Genomic DNA, 19925 nt, shown 5'->3' with positions numbered 1-19925 from the left:
GTTGATCACGTTCTCCATTTATTCTCCAGAAAGATACAGTACTAATAAAAACTTGCATGCTTTCCATTAATTTCTCTTCCTTGATTTTAACTCAGGACAACCTCCAGACCTTTTATTTCCAAACAAGAGTTCTAAAATAGCCTGAAATGGTATCAACTTCCTTTTCAAGTGTACACATAGCCTAAGATAGCAATATTTTCTATTTCTTAATTTGACCACATTTTAATTAGGACCAGTTGGGATCAACAGTGAAGCACTATATGAATGGAAGTAAACAATATTTTTTTTCCATCACATGTGTGATATGTCTTTTTAGTCTTCTATCAGAAACCCTGAAATATCTTTACTTTAGAGGGAGGAAACAACAAATCAAGATCGAATTTCATTCTATGGGCAATTCTCCTGCTCTTCCCTTGTGGCTCCTATAATTAAAATTAAAACTAACTTAGGAACTGATCCAGTACTCATGTGAATACTGGAAAGCCTTATTGGATGCTGGATCAGCCTCTTAATTTATATATTCTTCTGTTACAGAGTAGTGCTCTATTCTATATTAGAGCCACTGAATTTTCTTGTTGAGGTTTGTAAGACGAGTTAAGTAGAGAAGAGTTAAGCACTGGGACAGCTAAACCTAAGCAGAGGAAGAGCAGCAGAAACAGCTGTGAAACAGCAGGAAGGAGAACTGAGCGTTGCTGAAAACAAGGTAGGGTAGGCTCTCAAAAAAACCAGCAGGATAGGAAGGCTGACAGGAAGAGGATCACAGACAGAGAATGGTGTTAACTACTATGAAAAAACAGCTTGCTCAGCAGTTCTGGAGGAAGAGTCACAAGTCCACCAAAAATCAATATACACAAAGATAGAAATAGTTAAAGGAGCTTTGTCGCTTGTGGGACAGAACTAGTTCTACCACTGAAGCTGGAGGGCTGCTGAACAAGAGCGCTACATCCTTTCATAATGATAATTCAGCCCTCACCTGCTATAAGCTTGAAATATTCAAATGGAAGTATTATGAGGTTCCATTAACTTTCTCCAAACTACCTAGCTAATACAAAAAAATGTGTTTCATTATGGTTTCAGCAGACAGCAGCCCTGAAATACACCAAAATAAAAGGTGTATTTTATTCTAGTTACTGTGGTCATTCACTTTTGAATTTTCTATTGACTGTCCATTAAAATGTGACATGACATTCAACTCCCCTAAGCACGCACAACTCTCCTAGTGATTACACCAGCAAAATCTCACAGAGGGCAGAGCTGGATATAAATAGAGGTAAATAGATAGGTCATCTGAATCTCAACAGATAATCCTCAAAATTAACTGAAGAGGCAACAGTACACGTAGTTTTGTTAGGAGACTACTAACAGCCTTCACACAGATCAGTAGACAGTTGTGGAATGGAAATAACACACCTGATTTAGGCCATATTTGAACCAGAGCACAAGCTCAGAGTGATGTCCAGCACACTGCTGGCCTTGCTCCCTACTGTACCAGCAGGGCACAGTAAACACTAAGATTTCTCTGTAATAATTAGAATCAGCTGTGTATTGGCAAATTGTAAATACCCTCAGGCATGTAACATTTTGTTTGATAAGCTTAAATTAATCAACAAACACACTGTGCATACATAAACAAGACTGGAAAGCATCATTGTAACAGTAGTATTATCACCATAATCTGTGCAGTACTAAAAATGATGTAGAAGTGCTCTGTACATTTCAAATCCATAGTGCCCTGTGGAAAAATCATTTCACTTTTCTAAAACAAAAATGTATTAAAATGTATACACTCTCTTTGAAACAATTAAACTCAATCTTCCAAAGTCATTAATTAAGGCCTACTATCCTTCACTTTTTTGCAAGTTAGATTGGTAACATTTACCAGCTGCTCAAATTCTAAACTATCCTGTCCTTGCAGGTATGCTGTGCAGTTATCATATCTTTATCCACTGGTGTGTTCCTTTTTCTCTGCTAGTGTAGAAACTAATGAAGGCCAAAAAGGAAGAACTATAACTATAAAAGAGGAAAGAATACATTCAAATGGCTTTTTTATTTTTATTTTTTAGTGTATTCATTAAACTTTGGAGGCATGGTCAGACTGGTGATACCAGCAAACCTTTTTTAATTGCCCATGCTATTTGCCCCTATTCCATGCGTTCAACCTGCAGAGAAGAAAGACACTTAAAGATTACCAAGGCAAGTTTGTAATGAAGCGGATGCCTCTTTGTCTGTCCTTGCGCCAACAGCAGCAGAAGGGATACTAATTAGAGGGTGAATTATTAGCTTCCCATGGTGCACTGCAGGGGCATTAAAAATGAGTGTAGTTTGTTGCTTTCCTTTTAGATGGTTAGTACTGGCTTAATATATTCTTGTTTCTAGGTGAGCAGCAGGGGACAGTTTTTATTACTATAATTGTTGCATAATTACTGGCCTAGGGTTGCCTATTGTTAAATAAAAATGCTGAGATACTAATGTTTTATTGAACAGTACAAGTAGATAAAATTGTAATATATTTTCCTGAACAATATAAGCTTGTTATCTGGGAGCCTGGTGACAACTCGAGGTTGTCTTGTGGATAAAGACTCAGATTTTTTGCAAAGACTAAAAATAAAGTGTGATTTTTTTAAAAGTTAAAATACATTCAATTTAAAAAATAAAGTTTAAATTTATTCCAAAGAGAGGACTAAAGTCTGTGTACATAACCGAACCTGTCAGATTTCACCTCATGAGGAATGTGAACTGACCTCAGAATTAAGACTTGTAGATCTCCCTTTTCTGCAATCACAAATACACAAATACATTCTAAATTTTCTGCCCATGTTTTGCCTTTTCAATAATCCAAAACTGATTAACAATGTAAGACATAAAAGACAAAAATAACTCAAATACAAACAGAGAAAATTAAGAAATATCCACTATAAAGCCAAACCAGAAATTCATAATATTTTCTCTGACTCCAACTTCAGTAGCAGAAGAGCTGTCTTGAATTTGTAGCAAAAAGGTTTTCATACTTCATCTCAATTTCCTGTTGTGGTTCCTGTATGTCAGTAGGTAATAGGCTACTTTGATATCCCATGGTTTATGCAGGTGGAGCTCTGTCTGCCAAGCCACCTGCTCTGCCTCAAAACTCCCCTTAGAGAAGCATCCTGAATGCAAAGGATCAGCTCCTGTCACTTGTCCCTATGTCCCATTTACACTGTCTTCTTCCTGAATTGTGCAACTTCTGAATGTAAGTTTTCAAATAACTATCCTAAGTGAACAAAATGCTATTTTAACCACTTCCTACAACTTTCTTTCTACAAAGGAGGAGCAAGAGAACACAGGAGAAAGGTAATTGTTTGGACTATTTTTTGAAAAAGAAATTGTCTTCAAATTTTGCCAAAAGCCAATTAGAAATTTGCTCACCATTGCACTAAAGGTGATAAACTTCCAGTAAAGATTACTTTAATTAATTGTTTAAAGGCAGATGCTCTTCATTTTTCTTACTTTCAGAAAAGTATAACTAAGAAATAGTTAAAACTGAAGAATAATTAGATAGAAACTAACTAGCTGTCTAAAACAAGGCTTTAGTCTTTCAATGCTGCTGTTCTTGTGGAGTCTGTTCTTTGTAATGGCTTTTTCTTCAGACAATAAGACCTTATGCAGACACTTCCAAACTGAAGAACAGGGTACAACCTTTAAGGATCTGGAGACACCATCCTGTTACCTTGGAAGTCATCCAGTCTCCTAAGTAGTATCCCTGAAAACCTCCATTCCACCAGCTCATTTCATATATACTGTGGTTATGAGGAACATTTTGGAAAACAAGCAAATGCAGTAAAGCTTTTACTAAACTACATTTTTTTTCTCTAAATCATGACAGACATCTAAAATTCTTTAAGTGAAATAAGTAGTTGTAGCTAGCTCCTCTTGTGTATCCAAACATAAAATACATTTCAGGGGAAGAAGATAAATTTAAAAAAAAAAAAAAAAAAAAGTCCTGTAAGTACCATCATCGTTGTCTGGAGGTTTTCCTTCAAACTAATTCCATCAGAGAGGAAGATACATCAACCCTGTCCACATTGATGCCTACTATTTCCATTTTATCTTATCTAAGAGATAAATAAATGAAGACAAGCACAGTATTACTTGTAATTTGTTAAAATCAGGGTTATCTTTATAGTGCTGGGGTCTTTGAATATTGTTAGACAGTGTAAAGAAAGAGGACTACACTGTCCATTCACAAATGGTGGAATACTCCACCCAGTAACCACCTTTCCCTACCAAAGTCCCCAGTATCCTTAATTCACTTCTTCCACCTTGACCTAGAAAATACAACAGTCATTTGCTATTTTTATAATGAACTGCTGATCTATGCAAGCCTGTGCTGGCAGCTTTATACAGTACTTCCACTGCAACATTCTGCTGGCTGCCAATCTCAGAAAACCCCTTGGTGTTGTTGAACAATATGAGATCGCTGACCTTTCCTTCCTCTCCAATGAAGGAACTTTTTAAAAGCTAAGGCCACTGTAGAGATAACACAAAGTAAGGAACTGATGGCAGGTGGTGTCATCAATGGACTGTTACACTACTGTGATAAGAAATATATGCCCATTTATATTGCACAAGCTTCTCAAAGCAAAGACGAAAGAAATGGCTGTGCAGGTTTACAAACTTCATCTAAGACAAAAAACAAAGCCTAGCTTTGCATTTCTGGTCTTGAAACTGCACTATCAGAAAATAGCTTCCCACAAAAAACTTGGTGTAATTTTTCACTGCTTCTTTATATATTTTTAAAGATTTTTCAGTAACTGCAGGAGGAAATCTATACAATGTCTTCCACTTTAGGAAATTTGGATTATTCAGCATTCATATTAACAAAGTATTCATTTTTTTGTTTATTCCTACTTGTACCAACTTCATACATTTCCTCTGGCTTCAAATTTATTTTTTTCTACATTTTTGTGTCAATAACCCCATGGCAAAACCTAAAAATCTTCAGTGATTGTGTTTAGCTTTGTGGAATTTTTCCTAAATAAAACCAATAGGAAAAATTCCCTTGACTTAACCCCATAAGCTCCAGTATCAAAGCATAAAAATTCACTAATCATTTTGAAAAATGTGCTAATATCAATCACCTCTTCAGACTCCATTCTAATAAATATATTTCAAGCACTTGCCTAACTTGAGTAGGAAAAGATATTAGAGCTCTAGAAGCATTTTATGTTCAGAAATTGATTACACAAGAGCTAGATTATGAGTGGGATCGTATACTTGCACAAAGAGGTAAAGGAATCAAGCATTTTCAAATAACTCTAGAAAGGACTTAGCATCTTTGATTTATTTGCACAAATTAGCAACACGTTCTTTCTCCTTGGAACTGAAGTATAGCTAGTGATCAAGGTCTCTGCTGGCCAGGCAGACACATCACAAAAAGAGAGCTTTGTTGTGAACCAGCTGAAGATTTTGCAATCCCACAACCAAAGATGCTAGAAGAAACTCTTTGTCCCAGCTTGTGTCAAAGGTCATTCTGTCCTGTTCACCTAGTTGAATTATTTATAAAGCCACGTAACAGAATATCAAAACAATTCACAATCTGCAATGTGCATTTCAAAGGTATTTAGATTTTTTTAATCAATGGCCCCAGAGAGGGACACAAGTGCTGTTTGCTTTCATTGTGAATTAGGTATCAAAATTGAAGAGCTTTTTTTCTTCTTTCCATCACTAGTTAGTGAAAACCCCAGTACTGTAATAGGTTTCATCCAAACAGATTTAGCTGAGGAATAAGAACCAACCTGCCAAAGTGAATCCTGAATATACTGGGGTTTCTCAATTTAGGTAAAACCCACCTAAAAATGTAATTTCTTTTTCCTTGTGTCATAATTTCTGTTATAATTAATCAAATTGCTGTTAAGAGTCAATAGACTATTTTCTCCAGAAATACTGCAGTGTTCCTCCCAATTGAAATGCTTTTATTCCCTGGAACTGACAGAGATTTATCTTAACAGTAACTCAACCTGCATCAGAAGGAACCATTCCAGTGCCTTGCATTGATACAGTTAATAAGTATTTGCATGCACAGGCTGCTTTTTACAAGAATAATAATAACTGTGCTTGTAATCATTAATTCTATGAAAGAAAAGACCAATATTTGTCTCAGCAAGACCAAATAGGATTGAGTGGCACCTTAAAGGTCTCATTGTGTAAGCCTCACTGGATTAGCTTTCATAATATTATTTGAAAGAGAAGGGATTGCCCAAAGCAAGGGTAATCAAGACCTAAAGAGTGACTGCTTAACCAAAATGACAGATGAATACAGCCACTGTAAAAAAGAGAACACAGCACCAAGGAAGAGTCCACTTAAAATAGGAAAGCAGAAAATGCTTTCTTTTTACAATGCTATGATTACTAGAGAAATTTCTTGGCTGATCTATGGCTGTACATTAACCTGAAGTCTGAGATAGAGAGGAAAGAGAATCAAAACTTAGTATTGGGTGAATAGATTCCATTCCCTGAGTATTTGTCTTGTTCTCACTCTCTCTACAAAACAGAGAAAAGCTGCTGTTTGGTTACACATACAACACATTAGAGAAATAGTTTTAACTTCTTTTCCAAATACATGGTAGAAATTTTTCCAAGAAAAATATAGAAACTACATAATGATATATAGGTGCTTTAAGTGATATCAATGATACATTTTTAAAAGTGGAATCTAAGATAAGTCAGGACATGTTCCAAGGAGATAAAGAGTTATCATAATGTAAGAGGTGGCTGTTCTGCACCAAGGGAAGAGAGGAGGTGGGGGACAGGTGAGAGAGAGAGAGAGAGAGAGAGAGAAAGAGCAGGCTTCTTTCTGTATCTCAGTAAAAAAGAACCACCAACAAAAAGTGTAATAACAGAGCTGGTAAAATAAGATTTAATAAAAAGAGAGATACAGATAGTAAACCTTACAAGATGGGAATGCCATGTTTGTACAGTGTCTCCTCTAAAACAGTGTATAGAACAGTGTATAGAAACACTGACCAGTGTGGCCACCTGTTCCCATTTCATACAGAATTATTCATGTCAGAATTCAGCCATGTCATTTCCCAACTACACAAAACACAGCTATAGGCTTTGTTGGCATTTCCACTGTAGGAGCGTATGTTGCTGTGATAATATCGAGGGCTTGAAAAATGGATGAAGAGTAACCCTGAAAGTCTTTGGAAGCTTTGTTCAGTCTCTTGTACAGGTGTTGGAAATGAACACTGTCTAGCAACTGCCATGTACATGAGAGCAACCATATGAGCTGGGTACATCAAACATAGTGGAATACATGGGGTATAAAGACAGCCTAAAGTCCTCAGCGTAGGAACAAAGAGCAAAGCATGGGAACAACTTGTCTTCATGTCTGCAGTCTCTCAACGCTTCACTGACTACTATGATCTATCTAGAATGAAAGATAGCATTTTAAGGACTCCATTCTGATCCTAATTTTAAGTCCCATTAGACTGCCAGAACTGTAAAAAGTAGTCCTAGTATGATTAACAAGAGACTTTTAAAGTGAATTTTGTGCTAGATCAGAAAAAAATTGGTTATTGCAGCATTACACACTTATACAGCTACTGGCTGAACATTGCAACATGCCAAACAAAGCACCAAAAGATAAACTATTCTTACAGTCAGAAATAAAGTGTACATAACGTAGAGATAAACAAACAGAAAGCTGTGGTAGGTCAGTCCCCGGTAGCAGCCAAGCACCCACCCAGCTCCTAGCTCACTCCCTTCCCAACAGTGGGATGGGGAGAAAATGGGAAGAACAGGGGAGCAAGAAAACTTGTGGGTCAAAATAAAGACAGGGGAATCACTCACTAGTAACTGTTGCAGGCAGAACAAACTCAGCTTGGGGAATTTAACTTAATTTACTGTGAGTTAACATAAATAGTTAATTATTGATTTGGGTGTTGGGAAACAAAGACAAACATTTACCTAGGGAAAACACTAGGATTAACTTGTTACTATACTCCAGACACCTCTTCTCCCCCCTTTGTTATTGCTGCAGGTTACACTCAGACCCTTCAGTGAGGCACTCAGTAGTGCAGGTGGCTGAAACCAGTACATTGGTTTCTCTCTGCTGTTCCTTGTATCTCGCCCATTTCCTATGCTCTGCATGGGTTCTCTACAGAGTGCAGTCCCTTCAGGCATGAACCTGCTCTGGCATGGGCTTATCCACAGGCCACAGTACCTTTGGGGTCATATCTGCTCCAGCTTGGGTTCGTGCATCAGCCGCAGCCCCTTTGGGGCTGTGCATGCGCCACCATTGAGCAACTGCTCTGATCTTCTTGTTCCCTCTATTCCCTCCTTCCATGCATTCTTCTGTCCTTTCTTAAATATGTCTCTACAGAGGACCCACAAACTCCTCCAAATGGCTTGGCTTTGGCAAGTGGTGGGTCTGTTGCCAAGCTGACTGGAAACATCTGTGTCTGGTACAGAGCAGTCCCCGAACTCTTTCCACACAAGCCATCCCTGCAGCCACCTCTGATACTAGAACTTAATCATTTACACCCAAAATAGAAGATAGCAATCATTAGCCTGCTGTTGATCTGTAAAGGTCTAGAGAAAATAAGGACTTACCAGGAGGCTTTCCTCTTAACAGAGAAAGAGAACATATTTGAAAAATCACAAGGGGATTTCTGCACCCACTGGTTATGAATAGCAAATGAAAAATAAAAGGAAAGACAGTTCATGCCACTAATATCCATCCAGATGTTGTTTTTTCTCAGAACTTGGAATAGTACGAAAAGGAGGGAGAAGTTTTTAAAAAAAAAAAAAAAAAGCAAGTAGTCCTCAGATTAATTTCATTAGCATAAAAAGGCTGACACTATCTCATCCACAATTTGCTTTTTGTTCTTTCCTGTTTATTAAATCAATGTACTTGTAATTGCACTTAAAGATGATGCTTAAATTCATTTAACTATGTCAAGAAAAGATAGCAAGCTTTGGAGGGTTCCCTTCAAAACCCCTTTAATAAAAAGGGATTTCTTAAAAACTTTTGGGGTGTTCATAAGAATGTTGGGCTTTTTTCTTTTCCGTTTTTCACTACAACTCATGGATCACTAATGATGGCATTTTCAGCTAGCAGCAGTGACATGTTAAATTAGTCTATATCCTTTTGGCAATTTAACAATTAGCATTAACTATTAAACTTTAAAACCAAACAATATAATTGACAAAAAAACTAGGAGTTTTTAAAGGGAAGATAATTATAAGAGGAAAAAATAATCTTTAATACTGAGTTTTTTAATAAAATGGATGCAAAATTAAACATGTAAAACATGGCAGATTGAAGAAGCCAAAAAGACATACAATTTAGTAAAGTATAAAAGGAAAACGGTTCATTCGTATTTATCACTACAGCAGGGAAATGTCACTGAGTTTAATGCTTAATGAGCCCATCAAGCTTAGAATGCACCAATCATAACATTTTAGCTAATTGGCTACAACATTTTTGTTTTCAAAGTCCATCTCTTTAGCCCCTTCCTCCTCTTCTGCCCTTCCAGAATCACAGTGCAAAAACTGAGCATCTTGCCTGGACTACACTACACCTTTTAGAATGCATGGGGTAGTATGTGGGTTATTTTTGGAGAAGGCAGCTCAGACAATTTCTGAAAGGATTTTTTTCTTTTGGCATGGCTGACATTTGTTTTGATAGATAACAACATAGTTAATACAAGCAATGGTGGAAAAATAATCAGTTCAGCTTCATGAGAATGTTGCTTCACCTCTTATACCACTACACATTAAACAATAAAAGCCTTGCCAAGCTATCCATATTAGAAAAATAGTATTGATTGCATATTACTAGTAGAGAAAAATAAATTATACGTGTTATGTTGAACAATATTTTTAGAGATAATTCAGAAAGTAACACCAATTTTAATTTTTTATATTTTTTTTAATGGAAAAATCTCAATGTAAAATCTCAATGAGGGAGGATTAAGCACTTCTGACTTGCTTAAACCAGAAGTTATTTTAGTCACCTATGTCTGTAGCTTTGGTACACATAGCAAACATGACCTTGTGGTAGAAACAAGAACAGAAGGGTACAGGAAAACAAACCTTTTTCAACTGGGGCTTCAAAATATTTGCCATAGAATATGAAATATACGCTAACTGATAAAAAACATAATTACCACACAGATTTTTCTCTTTTATGTAGTTGCAATTTAAATACCAAATAAATGTACCATCATCCTTCCAAGTTTTACATCATCCATTGAAACCGACTTTAAAAACATTTAAAAACATATCCAAAGATGACTGTGATGCGTCTTTGAAGATATCTGAAATGGGGATGTTTCTTCTGGAGGCTACCAAGTAGCTCGTGTAGAAGAACAACTAACCTAGGCACAATTTGCCAGACAATAGCTAATACAGGCTAGTAGGTTGTGATAGCCAGAGAAGTCAGAGAAGTCAGACACAGGTGATTTTCAAAGCTTAACACAATGATTTTGAAGATATTTGATCCACAGGAGACTACATACAGAAAAACTAGGAAGTGAGACCAATTGCTAGCAAAAGAAACCATAGACACATGTGTCTAGATCGTTAAGTTTTCAAAATCAGGACATTGGACAGCAATCTGTGCTCAAATCCTGAATCTGTAGGACTGAGATGAAACCAAACAAGCATATACATACTGCTTTTCTGGCTCTGTTTTTTTAATCACAGATATTGAATATCTCTAGAAGTTCATATTAAGATTATCTAGTTAATTTAACATCTCTCTTTGAAAACAAAGTATTTCCTAAATAAAATAGAGACAGTTTTCACATAATGGGTGTCAAACCATCCCATTTGTGAATACTATAGGTTTGGCTGGTTTTTTTCTACTCAGTTCTGGAATAATTACTGTTAGAATACAAATGGTTTGCAAATAGTTGTCAGACGTCAGTGATTAAAAACATCCCAACAAAAAACAACATGCTGAGTGATTGATACATGATACCATTGTTAACAGGCAGCTGACACCAGCTGGCCTCATGCTTCATCCAACTTGCCCATTAAACTTGCCTTACTGCTCTGAATGAGTTTATATAGCAGGGTGTCTGGCAAAATCTTGGAATGCTCTCAAGCCACACAGTCATAATTATTCAATATAGTGTGTATAATTATATCAGTGGGGAGACAAAAGATGATTATTATCACTGAACGACTAGAAGGTACACAGCTTTACTGAGCAACATTAGCACTTGAATGTTACACAGTAACAGCAGCCTTTAGATCACCCTGGTTGGGAAATGTCAGTCCTTTCATCTCCACAGCTGCTAAGCTTTACTAGTTTGCAGAATTACAAGTGTTAAAAAAAAAAATTAAAATTAAAAAATAAAATAAAAAAACAAACTAGAAGTTGGAGAGAAAATGAGACAGGAGGGGACCAAAACTGCCAAATATGTGCAGTTGATTAAGTGGTTGAAACTACCACTTTTGTGTTATATATTGATTCTCACACTTTTTTTTTTTTTTATTTGATTGATGACAATGGTGTTTCATGTCAGCTCAAGCCACAATAATATTTTACAACCATGTTTGTGAGAGCTGAACTAAATGAGAACAATTGGATCAGAAGGCTCTCAGTCACATTTCTTTGATTTAGTGAAGCAGGAGACTATCTTTATTGTGCTGTTGCTAAAACCATCAGTAATTAAAGCTGAGTGCTTAAATCTTTGAAGTTCATCAAAAAACATGCCCAACATGCCTGTTTATTGCTAGAGATGTGCTAAACCTTGAAGTCACCCAACCCAGAATAAGCAGTGAAGTATTTGCTAGCTAGAATAATTTTAGAGGCAAAACTATTTTCTTTAAAATACTATTCAGAAAATACCTTCCAAATTGTTTAAGAAATGAAGGAACAATATAAATTTTGGTGATGCTCCCCATGCTAATCTTCATGTAAAAATGGAAAAGTATGACAGTCATAAAGTAACACCAACTAAAAGAACAATGAGGTTCTGATTAGGAAAGAAAAGAATTAGCATATTTGTTGTTTCATTCCAATTCAGAAACACTTTTAAGGAATTGACTTAAGTCTGAAAAGGACCTTAAGAATATACTTAAAATAAACCAAGTTCTCTAAAGATTCATTGAACCAGAGTTTAAAATACTGTTTTTAAAAGACAGTCCAGCACCTTTGAAACTTGTACTTTAATAGCTTAATTAACAAAGTGGTGATGAGCTGTGGTATTACTCTATAGCTAGTTCTAATACTAGTGATTTCACTTAGAAAGCCATGGCTGCTATTCCTTTCAAACTGCATTTAAAGAATACTCATTCCTCGGCTTCTCTCCCTCTACCTAAAACAATCTTCAGGATCTAGCCTCTCTTGAATATTGACTTGAATTATGAAAGATTTCACCTATGTTTGAAAAATATGCTGCTTTTGAAGGCCTCTGTAACTCATCAGAACCTGCTGCCATAAGGGACTTTGTTATTTAATATTTGATATATGTAAACTAAATTATTGATTTAAATAACAAACTGTGACACAAAGGTGAAAAAGAATGGGGTTTTTTCAGTCAAGAAAAGTCTGTTTGGAGAAAAAAAAACACCTAGGAACTTGTACTTAACTTGTCCTATGGAGAAGTTCCTATTAACAACTTACTTCCAAGAGGTATTACTAAATTTCCTTATTCCAACAAGATCAACTTGAAGCACAAAACTTAAAACTCAGAAACAGGCAAGGCTTCTTTTGGCTTTTGCAGTGAAGTTTTTGTCAGCATCAATGGTTTTCAAAGGACACTAACCAGAAAAACTACTCTGTTTAGCTGTGAACTTGTCATTTGTATCATTTGTCTCACTGGTATAGAATATTCCCTTCCCTTGGTGGTCATGATCTCCATGAGAATCAGGTCTTAAGATTTACTTTAAGAATAGCTAAGATCACATTAAAAAAGGATATGAATATCAATTACCTTCAACTGTTGGGTCATACTTTTAAAAAAATATCTAGGATCCAGAATCTCGGAATTCTGGTGTCTTACCAAATTTTAACATTTTACTATTTTTCCCCTGTCAATTTTTTTTGCTTCTTGTGAAAGTACATTTTTTATTACTTTTGAAAAAGGTGTCAGTTTCACAATTTTGTATGTACTTACAAAATACCATTTTTCAATAAAAGCGAGTAATAAAATATCACAATAATGAGTAATATAAACATTTTGCTTTCAAGTGTTTACAAGCATTAATATTATTTATCTTATTTTTAATCAGCTATTATATTGTCTTCCTACGTTGTGATACAAAGGACATACGTTAGCTATTGTGAATCACATATAAAATGATTAAAGTATAAAGCAAGGGGAAAAAAAAGAAAATATTAAAATAAATTTATTTTAGTATGAAGTTTTAGAATAGAAATTATTCAAGGAAGGCCCAAATTCTTTTCTATTTAAACATCTGTTGCTTTCAGCAGCTGCTCTTCAATGGGACTCTGGGGTGCAAATGTTTGAGGTTTCCTTAGAGCTTCTTGAGGAACCCCAGTTTAATATTTTCTTTAAAATACAATAAAAGCAGAAAGGTGACCTGCTCATGCTAACTAATCATTTAGAACTAGACTCTGCATTAGAAAATATATAACAGAGACTGTTGTCACAGTGTGCCTGGAAGCACACTACAATAGCCACAGGTCTTTTTTCCCACCAACTAAAATGGCTACATTATAGTCAAAGAATTATTGTTCTTTCAGATAAATTACTTTTTCTTTTATATTTATAGCAATGTACTACACACTACAAAAGAAGTCATGACTGCAGGTTCAATTTTCAGTGACATTTACTTCCATTTTTTTTGAGAGGACAACACCCAGAGCAGAGAGAAGTCAGAAAGGCAGCCCAAGTGCATTATTGTAGCAATGTTCCTACTCTCTATAAAAGCAAAGTACTTAATGTAGGGCAGCTGTGCTAAAGGAAAAATGTTATTTTAATAAAGTCACTGCTTAAAATATTTAATTTTATTAACATGATATCAACTGTCCTAAACAGCTGAGATACAATTAACTATCTATCTCACGGCTTGAAACAATATAGACAACCTTCATTGACCACATTTGTTAACCACTCGTTTTTCACCATACTCAATTTAGTAAAAAAGCAATTTAATACCAACCAGTAAGTGCAGGAGTTGGAACAAAATAGTTGGATAATTACAACATTGAGTTGTAGTTAAAATTCAGCCACTGATATGGAGAAACAAAAAGGAATGCTTTTTTTGACAGCAGTAAATTCTTTTGACGAGTTACAGACTTTAATTTTCAGGACCCTGCACACATATCTATCAGTACAAGAGCTCTTCAGCAGAGCATCCTGACCTGTTAGAAGGTTGTTTTTTGTTTTTTTTCTGTCCTGATGACCAAAAGCCTTCTTAGTATAAATGACCCCAAACACATTCATTCTGACAACGTCAAGGTCAGCTCTGTAATATGAAGCATTTTTCTTAAAATGAACTGAAAACGTTCAAGGTTTCTCTATCACTTTCAGTGCAGTGGTGATACTAATTCTCTTCCCATTCTCTTTGCACAAGAAATACAAGAAATATGTGTTTCCATATCTGTGTTGTTAGACTTATTTCTGTGAAACAAGAGAAGGCAGAATTTAACCACCTGCCAGAGACTAAATCCCTAAGATCTCCAAATATTAGCTGGGGATGAGCATGGAAGCTGATCTTCTCACATCAAGCATTTAGCTGGTAGGTGTGCAGGACTGACTGTTGGTTATGCAGAATATCTAGACAACACACTAAATATGCTATAGACTTTCAGATATTTCTAAAGAGAAAAATTATTGACACCAATTTAGATGAAACATGCAAATCTTGCACAGTATTTTGTGTTACAAAGGACTATGTATGAATTAGAAGTCACTGTGGACACATAGTAAATATGTAATTAAGTGGGGTCCCTGTGCTGTTACTGTCCTGAACTGGCAGGTCAGTACACAGAGATGAAGAAGGAAGACAGCCTTCAACATTAGCCACTGAAGCCAGTAACCATACCTTTTAGCTGTTGTCTTGATACTGCCCTGGGTTCTGGCACAGGCTTAGCTGGTGTAAGCTCAGGACTGCTCTGTGATGCATTTCTCTGCAGGGAGATGCCCTCTGTGTGCTTGCATTTCTCCTCTCTATCTGTAAAACAGTGACACAGCAAAGACTCATTCATATTATAGGGATGATTGTTGTCTTGATAGATTAATAACAATGTGGGTATCCCAGAGCTCTATAAAAATCATTCTTCAGAATTTCAGTGCAATAGCTCATACTGATACAAAGTATCAACTAAGTACTCTTTTGGTTGTGGACTATGACTGAAAAAAACTAAGAAACCATTGTTAAAATAAAGATGGATCTTAGTATGAGAGATTTATAAATCTTATAGAAATAGGTCAGGGAATTCAACTATGAGTTTAACCCAATCAAGTATTAATAAGCCATGACTCACTGAAGTGCTGTGGAATACCATGAGATCATTCTGTTATGATTTTTATCACTTCTTTTTAACATTTAGGTTTAATCTTAATATTTATCACTAAGGTTCCCCAAAAAAGACAGAAATCACACCAAACACACACTTAGGGATTTCTGTATAGAAGGTGATTATGCTATTCATAATCTTTTAAAAGATAAAAAGCACTTTTACTAGTTAGACAGAAGTTACTAGTTTAAAAACATAATTATGGTGTTTAAAATTCAGTAGTTGCAACAGTTAACAAGACATACCACTCCAGTTGTTTTATCATTCTAATGTCAGTATTTTGGCCTGAAATAATACACTGAGATTACTGAATCAATTTCAGTAATTGCATTGCATCCCAAAGCAGAAAAAAACACAGTCTCTTTCCAAAAAACATGGAAAACACTGCAAGCATTTTCTATTCTAGATTTAGACTAGCGATCTCAAGTTGAGGGTATAAGAGAAATATTTAATCACAATGATATAATAATTGAAGGTATCTGTACTCCTTATTCAGCAACAGACCAGAATCTGGTGCACAATAGCTTAACCACTGCATATAATTTCACTGACAATAGAAGAATCCTTGCTGTCTCCCATGCAAGTCAGAAGCCATCCTTTCCTCACACAAGATAGAAGTCTGAGTCCTGGGTTTATGTAATACGATAAGTAAAGCCAAGCTCATATCTGTGCCATTCTGCTGAAGTTGTTGTAAACTTTAAATACATAAATATATACTTACAAATATACACACACAAATACCACAGTTCCTAAATGCTTTTGCAAAAGTGCTATGTGAAGCAAGAGCTCTGGCTGTTTAAGTTCTGAAATAGCCCTGTTTCAGTATTGCTTAATTTAGTAAGATAAATGAGACTTTTATATCAGCAAATAGTTTATATGCAGTACTATAAAGGCAAAAGTATGTCAAATACATTCTATAAAAACCTAATCAAATTATATACCCAAACACCTGAAAACCCAGGGAAGAACTACAGCCTGTTGTCAAAATCTATACAGATAACATGAGGCTGAAAACATGCTAATCAAATGCTAATGTCTCCATAATGTAAAAGGATGCTTCCTATCACTTCAGAGACCTCATATCACTTGAGGGCTCTTTTGCAAAGATTGGCCTTTGCACAATCACTCTTCCTAGACCTTCACATTACTGAAAAATCCAGCTATTATTTATGTTTGATATTCAGTTTTCCGTGCAAACTTAATGATCTCCACAGATCCTCATCTTCAGGCCTCTCATTTTAAAGGTTTTGAAAACATCAAGCTGCAGATCTAGGAAGCTGGAAAAGGGGGCCCAAATTTACAACAGAAAATAAGTGTACACTTCTATCAAATATGCTGACATATTTGAGAAAATAGAGTGGCCACATTTATCCGTATTCCTATTGTCTTTTTCTACCTTGTCATAACTACACTTTAAAAAGACTAGCACACTAAATGCATCTTTTTAAAGTTCAAATAAATTTCTAAAGAATATGAAAAAGAGAACAGAAAGTGAAGAAGATGGATGGCCAAGAGCACATTTTTCAAAAGGATGTATCATCAACAGAACCAAATTTTAAGAAGAATTTTTTTCTTAAAAAAGAAACAACTTTCAACCCACAAAACCAGAGGCAAAATTATTTTGTTTCATGTTAGCATGAACTAAATTGTATCCATTTATTGAAATTGTATCAGGTTTTTCTTTTTTTAGTCAGGTCAACATGTAAATGTGTCAGTGCATCATACGAGTCACATGGCCAGAGGCAGCTAACAAGAAATGTCTGTGCAGGGAAGTTGGGAGCATCGAGCCATTTTTCTTTTAAAGGCTTACTATTTGGATCATGAGTATAGGGTTTTTTGCCCCACTGAAATGTGTTTTGTTGAGCATGTATGAGTCATGATTTGGTAATGTCCTAAGAATGTAAATGGCTCTGCTGGCTTCTCTGAAGTTGTCACAACTTTAGCCTACAAGAGTACACTCAAGAAAATTAGACAGTAAAGATTAAGCACTTGCTCATGTACCATGTGAAATAAAGGCAAACATACTTAGGATCATGAAGGATCAAGTCCTGATTGCTGGACATGAAGAAGTAATCAGAAAATACAGAGCCAAATATACATAATAAAATTTTAGGTTTTGAAGTTCTATAAATAAATACATTCAGAAATATGTAGTACATGCATCATTCAGTTCTACTTACCAACTCATATGTGTTGTATTTGATAAAAATCACTCAGCTCTCTAAGCACCTATGTATTCTCTTGTGACCTATATCCATTTTGTATGCACACAACAAACCTAATTTGGCTGAAAGCTAGAGCTTTGGCAGGATACAATCTAATCCTGTGAAATTCCAAAGCTGCAGTTATGACTGCAGTTCACTGAGTAAAACATAAGCTCACAAATCCTGTTTCAAAAAAAAAACCACCCTACTTTTATTCCTGTAACCACCAGAGAAATACAGCACAGCCAAATCCAACAGCAACCTACTGGTCAAATCCACTCTGTTAGAATGGCTTACTTGAGATATGCAGCTCAACTATCTTGATGTTCAGTCTTTTCCAGAAATCCTAGCTCTCCCGTAACATAGGATGATTAATTACTTTTTTAGCTAAAAATACAAGCATTGGTGTCAATGTTTTAAAAGCAAATAATTTGCTACAATTCACTTTAATGTCACAAACTGTAGCATACAATGGAAGGTTGCTACCAAATCTTCTATATGATACATGTGTTGAATGTTTACGTGACTATTTCCTGCTATGTAATCAAAGGATATTTCAACTACATTTTTAGGGTGCCAGACCAGGTAAAGGATGAGACAAAAAAAGTTTTGTGCCTCCTCTTTCAGGATTTCTTGAACATGATTATGTGCTTAGAAGGACCATCACAAAGGATGTCTCTGTCTTCCCCTTTCTATCCATTAATTTCTGCAACTGCAACATCATTTGGTTTTTTTCCATTCTACAAAACGTGGGGGGTTTATCAGCCTGAAAAGATTTAATCTTCAGACTTTCTCATACAGGAGCCAGTCCATGCTTCTAGTTACAGTTGATGTCTTTTTCTGAATCTTTACCAATTCTAATATTTTTTTCAGTTTTAAATGAATGGAGCAATGGCTCTAAATGCCCTTTTATTTAACCTTTTCTGTTTCTTATGGTGTTGGATATAAACCACTCTTACACACTACTATTTATCTCATCTGAACCAAACCTGTATTATAAAACGACTTATGCCATCCATGAGCTCCAATGATCCGTCAATGATCCAGACACAGATTTTGCCAAAAACAAAAAAAGAAAACTATTTTTCACTCTTTCAGAAAATAATTTCCTAAGTCAAACCATGTATCAGTCAAAACACATTCTCAGGGAACAGCTCTGTGGGATATAAACCAAACGCAGAAAATGGCTTCTAAGAAATATATACCTAGAGCAATGATTCTTGGTCTGAAGCACAGAGAACACAGCAACAATATACTAATAAATGTAATACTAATTCTAAGTGTAGTAGGTAATACATGTTAGTAACGACATGTACTTTATTACTTTTTCAATTTACATCCTGTTTATTACTAGCACTTGATGATTCCTACAAGCACACTATCATCTCAAGTCTTTTCTGTGATCTTCAAACATTCCTGTGCACAAGTGTTTCAGCTGGGTCAAAATCTGAGAAAAAAACACAAGCCTCTTGAAGAGGCTTGCATCAGCATGTGCTGGAGGAAATCTTCTTTCAAACAAGAAAGAAGCTACTTTATATTGTCCCTCCAAAAGATCAGATCTTATTTTAGTTAGTTTTTTCATTAAATTACATTAATCAGCAAAAATGTTACCAAAGTCTAAACACCTGAGTTATACATTAACTTCAATGAAATATTTCATGCTAACTTCAGTGTGGTAGTGAACAGAAGCCAGTATTTACTATGAAGAAAAATATAGGTAAAGCGAAGCAGAAGAAGAAATTAACAAGATAATCTTCTACCTTGACCCTACAAACATTATTCACTTCAAGTTAGAAATATGGATGGCATGGCGGAAGACACTGACAGTACTGACATATGTAAATATTTGTAACACTGGAGACAAAATTATTCAATTGCTTGGAAATTCTTTTTAGATTTCTGTTGTTGACAGATTACTAATATTTTCTAGCAGTATTGCAAAATTAGATCATCAAGTTCAAATCTTAATTTTGCTAGGTACAATAAAAATGCACAGTAAAACATCCCTGCTTCAACAACTTTGCATTAGTAACAGATTATAGAGCTATGGGACTGATTTCCTGAAATGCATGGGAAAACCTAAAGAAGTGGTCTTGGAAAGCTGGCAGAAGAATCCTTCTGAATGTCATGTGAAAGTGACCTTAGATCTAATCAATGTTGGTCTGACTATTAGAGAGCTCCAACTATTGGGCAGCAACATTTGCCTGAAACACTCCTGCTGAGACTCTTGACTAACTGAAGTA

General features: G+C 35.5%; 1 protein-coding gene and 1 long non-coding RNA gene across 2 annotated transcripts in view; one reads left to right on the top strand and one right to left on the bottom strand.

The window, feature by feature from the left end:
• Positions 1-19925, top strand: part of ZNF423 (zinc finger protein 423) — a 920137-nt gene that overhangs the window by 613654 nt on the left and 286558 nt on the right. The gene's annotated exons all lie outside the window — the stretch shown is intronic.
• The window catches only part of LOC127389009 (uncharacterized), a 190328-nt gene that overhangs the window by 149267 nt on the left and 21136 nt on the right, over positions 1-19925 (bottom strand). The window contains exon 2 of the long non-coding RNA XR_007890538.1: positions 15004-15132. This is a non-coding gene — a long non-coding RNA (uncharacterized LOC127389009). The remainder of the gene's footprint in view (positions 1-15003; positions 15133-19925) is intronic.

Source organism: Apus apus, chromosome 11 (genome assembly GCF_020740795.1).
Source record: "Apus apus isolate bApuApu2 chromosome 11, bApuApu2.pri.cur, whole genome shotgun sequence".
In the NCBI taxonomy this organism is placed as follows: Eukaryota; Metazoa; Chordata; class Aves; order Apodiformes; family Apodidae; genus Apus; species Apus apus.
This window is presented reverse-complemented; position numbering and strand designations above follow the sequence as displayed.